The sequence below is a fragment of the Strix aluco genome, chromosome Z, assembly GCF_031877795.1.
Source record: "Strix aluco isolate bStrAlu1 chromosome Z, bStrAlu1.hap1, whole genome shotgun sequence".
NCBI lineage: Eukaryota > Metazoa > Chordata > Aves > Strigiformes > Strigidae > Strix > Strix aluco.
This window is the reverse complement of record NC_133971.1, coordinates 26,641,856-26,649,723: the sequence shown is the minus strand read 5'-3', so window position 1 is coordinate 26,649,723 and position 7,868 is coordinate 26,641,856. Positions and strand designations below refer to the sequence as shown.

The window sequence follows — 7,868 nt, the reverse complement described above, 5'->3', positions numbered from 1 at the left end:
GGGCACCCACAAAGCTGAGGAGACCCAGGCTCCCACTCCCTCCTCCTGCCTTCCACAGCAGACCTAACACCCAGGAAAAATAAGATCTGGGAGTCATCAGACATAACATCTCGTTTATTCCTTACAGCTGACCCTGTTCTTTTCCCCATAATATTACAGTCAAAATACAAAGCAATTCATGTCCCCCCTGTGGGTACATTCTCCACAAGGTTTTGAAGGGCAGCTCAGAAGCAGAGCTCCATCTAAATGGAGCCAGGTCTGAGATCTGCATCCCAAAGCTCAGCAGGAAGCAGACAAGCCAAGTCCTTGACAAAAAGTCAGTCTTCCGCAAGAAGCCACCTAGGACACAATTTCTGTGCCCTCTGCCCTGTGCTCTAGCAATTCCCCTTGTCACATCAAAGGTCTGCGATGTCTGACGGTGCAACTCAACAAACTGCTCCCTCTTGTTGCTTTACAGCACACCTGCTGCCACAGTATTACCTCCAAAGCTCCTTGTTTCCCAACCAGAGCAAGGTTGCCCCAGCATTCAAACATCAGAGAACAGGTTTACCTGATGATTTACAGTCGGCTCAGGGACAGATCAAGCCCTGCACACTTTATGGTGCTACTGGAAGCTGGTGGCTATGGTTCAGGTAGCTGTGCATTTGGACAGGCACAGCCTCGTCCCACCTGCCACAGCCCCCGCACTCAGTCCCCTGAGCCTGAAGGCACATTCTTCATTGCCCTCCGAGTCCCAAAGTCCAGAAGTTCCCATTCTGTTCCTTCTCCAGACCTCCACGTGCCCAGGCACTCTGCAGCATTTGAAACTTCCCCAGTTTCAATAAATTGTTTGTTTAAATATAAAAATTAAGAGGAAGGAAAAAATAACGGCCAAGTGGAAAGTGAAAGTTTAATTTGGTGCTGAAACAGCTTGAATACTTCTGCTGCAGCTGTAGCAGGGGGCTGGCACTTAAATGTCTGATCAGGATAAAAGCAAAAATCCTTCTGCTAAGGTTTCAAATTATGAAATAACTTCATCTAAGGGAAGACAAAATGCATATATGTAGATATTGCGGTATGTTCATAGTGCCTTCTCAGCACAGTGTTTCTCTTACGGCACGAAGAAATTACTGGTGTGAAATTTTAAGTGTTATTTTGAAGCAATTTACAGTTAAATCAGCAGTAGTGAGAAAACAGTAAAGAATTTGACTTGCAGAATGGGAGATGATTCGTGACTTTCCCCACAGCTTTTCCTGTGAATGACGTTTACAGCTCTCTCACTGTGTGGCAGTGCCAGGCTTTGTCAGGGTCGGTCTGGTCAGGACCTCAGCAGGCTCCTTGTCCATCACTGCGATTCTTCAGTCAGCAAAGACAGAAAGCAAGCTAGGCAGCACTGCCGCCATTGGCTGAGCAAAGCCCCGCCCCCATCCGGCTCCTAGCAACCTGGGCAGCAGCACTGCTGCTATTGGCTGAGCCAAGCCCCGCCCCTGCCCGGTTTCCTAGCAACCAGGGCACCACTGCCGCCATTGGCCGAGTGAAGCCCCACCCCCACTGTGTCCTAGCAACGCCTGGGATGCGACCAGCAGTGCCAGGGCAGTGTCAATCATTTGAGGAGGAGGAGGTAAGTAGTGAGGAGGTGGCGTGTAGTGAGGAGGAGGAGGAGACGAGTAGTGAGGAGGAGGAGGAGGCGATCAGTGAGGAGGAGGAGGAGGAGGCGATCAGGGAGGAGGAGGAGATGGCGAGCAGCAACAGGACCCGGCGACCAGTGCCACCAGCAGCTCCCAGGCGCAGCGGTGAGTGGGGCCGGGGGGAGCTCCGGGGGGGCCGGGGATGGGCTTGGGGGGCTCCGGGCAGGGTGCTCAGGGAGGCTCCAGAGGGCCCAGGATCGCTCCGAGAGGACTCCAGAGGGCCCAGGGCCAGTCTGGGTGGGCTCTGGGGGCCGGCAGGGGCTCAAGGGGGGGCTTCAGAGGGCCCAGGGCTGGTCCGGGCAGGGTCTGGGGAGAGGGGTGGGGTCCGGGGGCCAGTCTGGTCGCTGTCCCTTCCACGCAGTCCCAGGGGGCGGCAGCAGGGGGGACATGGGGGCTGCGGTGCAGTCGGGGTCACCTCTTGCACGTGAACTGGGTGAACTGGGTGGCCGTGCTCATTTCATGGCCCCTGGCCTTTCGATTCTGTAAGAGTAAGGACGCAGAATTGAGCATGGCAAACAGCTGAAAGCCCTGAAGGTGTTTCCCGGCGCTCGGCGCGGGCAGAGCACTGGTTCTGGGTGAGGGGTTTGGCGGGGGGGAGCCATCGGGCGCAGGTCGGTACCTTGAACCTGGCTCCTCTGTGCATCCCAGGCCCCTGCGCCGCGGTGATGGCGTGTGCTGGGAGCGGGGCCGCTGGCCTCAGGCCTTCCCCTTGTTGTTGTCCGGCTTCAGAACTGCAGGTTGTGAGTTTCAGAGCAGCCAAACAGTGAGGTTAGACAAAGGTTCAACAGTCAGGTGAGACAAAGAGTAAAGGAAGTAGTGTGAAGCTTTTGAAACAAAACCCAGGTGAATGTGAGTGGTGCGTCTGTGGGGCAAGGTGAGCGGTGGTCTCACTGAGGTCAGATGGCCAGGGCTGAAGGGGTCATGCAGATTTTTCAGCAAAGATACGAGGTGATTTGGAGAGACTGTGGCCTCTCCCTGCTGTGGTTATCACCTGAGTAAAACGGTACATGTGCTTAAGGGTTTGGTGGGCTTGGAAGATACCAATTAATTATTGTTGGGCTCCAAAGGCCCATCAAAATGTCACCTGCTGACTCGGGTCAGTTTTGTTCAGTAGTTGTGTCCCAGCATGGTTTCTGACAAGCACGGCAGTAGTAGCTGAGGTTAATAACTGTGGAACCTGGAGCAGTTCCTCGAGGTGAAGTCCCTGAGGCGCAGCACGGGGCAGCGGGTGGCCCAGCCATGGGCAGCGGCTCCCCCTCGGAGCAGGAGGGTCAATGTACACGTGTCAGAGCCCTGGCTCCTCACACAGCACCAGCCTCCTTTTGCAGAGACGGGGGACTGTTTTCCTGGCTTTTCATCTTCTGAATAGATGGCCCTCGGAGAGAGAGGAACCCACTGGCCGTATTTGCTTGGCGTAAGCTTGGAAGCACCAAACAAAATAAACATTTTTGCCGAAGAGTGTCATAAAGGCAGCAGTTACCTTCTGGATGCCTGTACTGGCACGTAAATGGCAAAATCCCGTTCTCTGTGATGGACTTGCACCATCTTTTGAGTCCGAGGCCCACATGGGCCTGTTAGGCCATTCCCGGCTGGGACTCACAAAGTCCTTGCCGTCAGAACATAATGAACATATCAGAACATAATGTTTTGATGTTTAGGTTTTATAATATGTTTTCACTGCTTTTGGTTGGGTACAAGTGCTTTGTTCTAAGTTCTCTTCACCTTCATTTCTTCTTCTAGAACTCGAACCGAGCCAGTGAGTGGAACATCAGCCATGCCATGCGTGCATTACAAGTTCTCTTCCCTGCTGCACTACGACACGGTCACCTTCAGCGGCCTCCACATCTCCCTGGGCGACCTCAAGCGTCAGATCATGGGCCACCAGAAGCTGAAGGTGGCCAACTGTGAGCTGCAGATAACCAACGCCCAGACCAGAGAAGGTGCGTGGGGGCGGCGGGCACGGGGCCTCGGGCACTGCCCGGCTGGTGGCGGCCGTGGCCTGCGGGAGCCACACTCTGCTCTCGGTGGCTTGTCCCCACGTGGCGTGAGTCAGCCTGGGGCCCATCCCACCGGCGTGCGGGGAACCAGGAGGGCAAGCGGCACCAGTGATTCAGTGGGGTGGGAAGGGACAGTGCGATTCGGCCACCATCGGTAGCTGTGGCTTGTGTGGGGACCTCACAGAGCCGTTCCGATCTGTTGTTAGACGCAGAGCTGGGCGTAGGAGACTACGTGGTCGATGTGCAACGTCTAGTGCTTGCAAAAGCCCAGTAGCCACTTACTGGCCATCACTGGCAGTAAAACAAGTTTTGTGCTAGAAGAGAGTAGGAATCAACAATGGTGTTGGCTCCAGCTTTGTTGAACATTTCTGTTGGAGCTCTGCTTGGACAAGTGTGAAAAGTAGCCCTGTTGAGCGTGATGTCGCTGCTCAATCTGCAGATGTGGAGTCGTGGCAAGGCAGAGTGACACTGCTTCACAGCTTCTGGTAGTTGCCGAGGCCCTGCAGCTACATGGGAACAGGCAGGGAACAGGCTCCTGCTGGCAGATGCCAGCTTTGTCTGAGAGCTGTTAGACTAAGCTGTCAGCTGTTAAATTCAAAGTGAGCAAACAGAAATTTCCAGGGACTTCAGGAATAATGCTCCAGCTTTAGTCCTTTCCTATCTAGAAACAAAAAAGTCAACTTTTAAGTCTGCATTGTTTGACTTCACCAGATTTCATCATTGACACAGATTTCATCACCGACACAGATTTCATCACCAAAATGAACTCAATTAATTGACGTGAAGGAAAAATAAATGTATGAAAGCCAACAGGTGTCAGGTCCCTTCACAGAACTACCTCGGCAGTGTACTCCGCTGTTTGTAAACCCTCTTCCACAAATTCTCTGCCTCAGCGACCGAGCTGGTGGGATACTTCAAGTCCCACATACAAATATGTGCCGTGATAAGTGTCCTGTGCAAATAAAGCCTTTACTTCACCAGGTTATTGTCACTCTTCAGTTTTCAGTTGATCCATTTAAATGTGTACTGATTGACTTTTAAGGGGAATTCATTTTTCTATCAGTCTGGTATTAGATGGCTGGAGGTCTCCTCCCTGAGCACTTCACAAGCAGATTGAAAACAAGCATCCCTCTCTCTATCTAAATATATCTGCATGCAAGGACAGTCTGTTCAGAAGGCAGATGTCAATGCTTCTCTTCTAATGGTCAATGAATTGTCATAAAATACAAAAAGAGGACCCATTCCTCTTTTTCCATCGTACACCTGTTGTGCATGTTCCAGCTGACCTCTGCAGGCTTGCAGAGTTGGTGAATAAGTGCACTGGTTGCTGTCCTCATATACACAGCCTCCCTCGAGGAGAGGTGCTGCCACCTGCAATCCTCTGCAGACCTACCACAACCCTCAGCTGGGCACAGGCGTAGCAAGCTCCTGCCTTTTTGTGGAGCCACTGTTGCTTATCCTGTGCCTCTGAAATCTCAGTCCAGTGGTTTGTGGACCAGAAAGAACACTCTGCATGACTCCGTTCAGCAGGTGGAAACAGCTGCTTTGGGATTCCAGAGCTGCAGCTGCCATCATCTCCCCATTGCTTGTCAGCCTCAGTGCTGTTTGAGCTCCTCCGACATCAAAAAGTCCCATCTCAGGCCTTTCCTGACAGGTGGCTGTGTCATGGTGAGATTCTCCATTTGAGCAGAGCTCTAGGCGTTGGTTTCAGGGTATGACTTCTGTAAAAGCTTCGGGTTCTGTCATTAGTAGTACCTTCACAGCACCTTTGGCTTTTGGGCCATTGTTCTGATTCGGTCTCCAAAGGTAAGGGCTTTTAATAGTTAAAACTGTAGGCAGATTACAGGGAATGGCTGCTGACAGTGTTTTAAAACATTTAGTCATATCCAGCTTGTGTAAGTCAATATATAAACACTTCTCATGGAGGTGTCTTTACATTTGATGCTCACTCATGGAGAGATCTTCACATTTGAGGCTTACTCAGTCAAAGTGCCTCAGGTAGCTCCTCCTCTTCAAAAGACAAACACGGTGTGAGCCAAGGCAAAGCATGGAGACCTTCAGGCACACAGTGGTTTCAAAAGGCTTTTCAGAAGACTTGTCTTTGTAATTAATTTCATTTGAGTCTCTCTGCTCTGCAAAAAGTGGATTGAAAGAATTCACGTCCCTTTGGCTTATTCAAACTAGATGATTAGCTTAAGAGAGGAGACACCACTTTAGTTGGAGCCAGTTCTGCCCTACGTGTGAAAGCAAGCTCAAAAAACCCCTCAGGTTTCTGTGATCCAAATTCTAGCACTGCCAGTTCCGTTTGCATTCGCATGTACAGCACTGAGCAGCTGACAGTGTGGCTGTCGATGGATGAAGCCCCGAGAAACAGAGAGCTGGTGGCTCTCTTCTGTGTTCTGTCAGTCCCCAGCACTCGCAGCACAGGGGAATCATTTTTAGTGAACAGCTCGGAAAGCAGCGGCGCAGAGTTTTCATGCTTTAGCCGAGCGCCTGCTTTGTTTCAGGGCAAGCTGGTCAGACTTTAGACTCTGGTTTATGCAGGTGGGACTTTGCTGTGGTTTGTTTCTCTCCAAAGATCTCTCGGGTTTGTAGCCTAACAGAAGCAAAAGCAACTTGAACTAGGTCAGGAAAGAACCTCATGCGTGAGAAGACTCTCCTTTAGTGACCTCTGAGACCATTTTGCTGCTGGAATCCAAGCTGTTTGAAAAGAATGGAAAAGGTTTTGCTGCTGGTGTTTGATTCTCAGACCTAAAGACTTCTTGAGAGGTTCTGTTAGTGTGTTGAGATGACCGAAGTGCCATGTTACATATAAAATTTTGCTTTTATGTCTGTGAAGGGTTCTCTCAAGTGCTATGTAATTACATATTAATATACATTCTTACGAACTGACTAATGTTTTCTTTGGTATTGGTGTTGTTTTCAGAATACACAGATGATAACACCCTGATTCCTAAGAACTCCTTGGTGATTGTCAGAAGAGTCCCTGTTAGAGGAGTTAAAACTACCAGCAAAACATGAGTTATGTAAGTACCCATAAAGCGTTGTAGTCTGTGAGGGGTTGCAGTGTGTTAACTTTTTGAATGGAGATTAGTTTACAGAGGCATTCGGAGTGTATCTTTCTTCTTTCTATTGCTTCTATAGTAGAGAGATACGCACGTTCCCCTCTCAGAAGAGTCTGTCAGTGTTTGACTGTGTCTTGCATTTGGGGGAGGCGGGGTGGGATATGGCAGGTATTCTTATGCCTCAAATCTGGCTTTCTGGCATACTGGCTACAGAGGAAAGACCAAGGGTCGCTATTTGGATGGTTGGTTATTTAAGAGCACAAAGCTGTAGCACAGACTTCATCATTTTGATGCTTACACAGCAGAGTCAAAATATCTGAGGACTTCCTCTGGCACTGTTGTGTTCTAGAGCTGTAAGTCTGACAGTAATTGCTGACAAACTAGAAATGGGATTTTTTTTTTTTTTCAGTTGCACTGAATGTGCCAAGAGAGAACAGTTTATGTATACAAATACATTTCCACATTCACTAGACTATCAGATCATAATGCCTTGATGTTTAGGTTTTATAATCTGTTTTCACTGCTTTTGGTTGGGTACAAGTGCTTTGTTCTAAGTTCTCATCACCTTTATTTCTTCCTCTAGAACTCGAACTGAGCCAGCAAGTGGAACACCAAAAGTGGTATGTAAAAACACAATCTCACACTTTTTTTCTACACATTGCACTTAATTCTAAACAACGCAGCCTCGTATTAATCTCCCAAACATTAACTTAATCTGTTCTGCAGTAAGACATAGTACATGTTGTAGAGACCATGTATTTGATTCACAGCACAGTGAAAACTGAGTAATGCCATCATCTGCACAGTTCTAGTGTGAATATTGGTATTTGTGCCTAGTGATGCATTGTGTTTCATATTGAATATGCTGGAATATTTCCTGAATGACTTTGTGTTGTACAGATAATGTAGGATTGTTTTAAGATCAGGTAGGTTCAAGGTTTGCACAATTCAATTGGTTCTGTGTTCTGCATCTGTCTGTCTAGAGCTAGTATGTTTGTATAGGCTGTCGTGTGCTCTTTGTTTCTTGCAAATAAAATTGTTTGGAGTGTATTTTTTGCCATTTTCATATTGTATCACTTAGCTTTTGTTTTTAAATACTTTCTTTGCCTAACAGTTTGGGAAGATGTTATCAAAACGCA

The 7,868-nt window shown here is 49.0% G+C and overlaps 1 pseudogene; it reads left to right on the top strand.

The window, feature by feature from the left end:
• Positions 1-3,328: 3,328 nt before the first annotated feature.
• On the top strand, positions 3,329-7,588 carry LOC141918605 (E3 ubiquitin-protein ligase RBBP6-like; annotated as a pseudogene).
• The last annotated feature ends 280 nt before the right edge of the window (positions 7,589-7,868 follow it).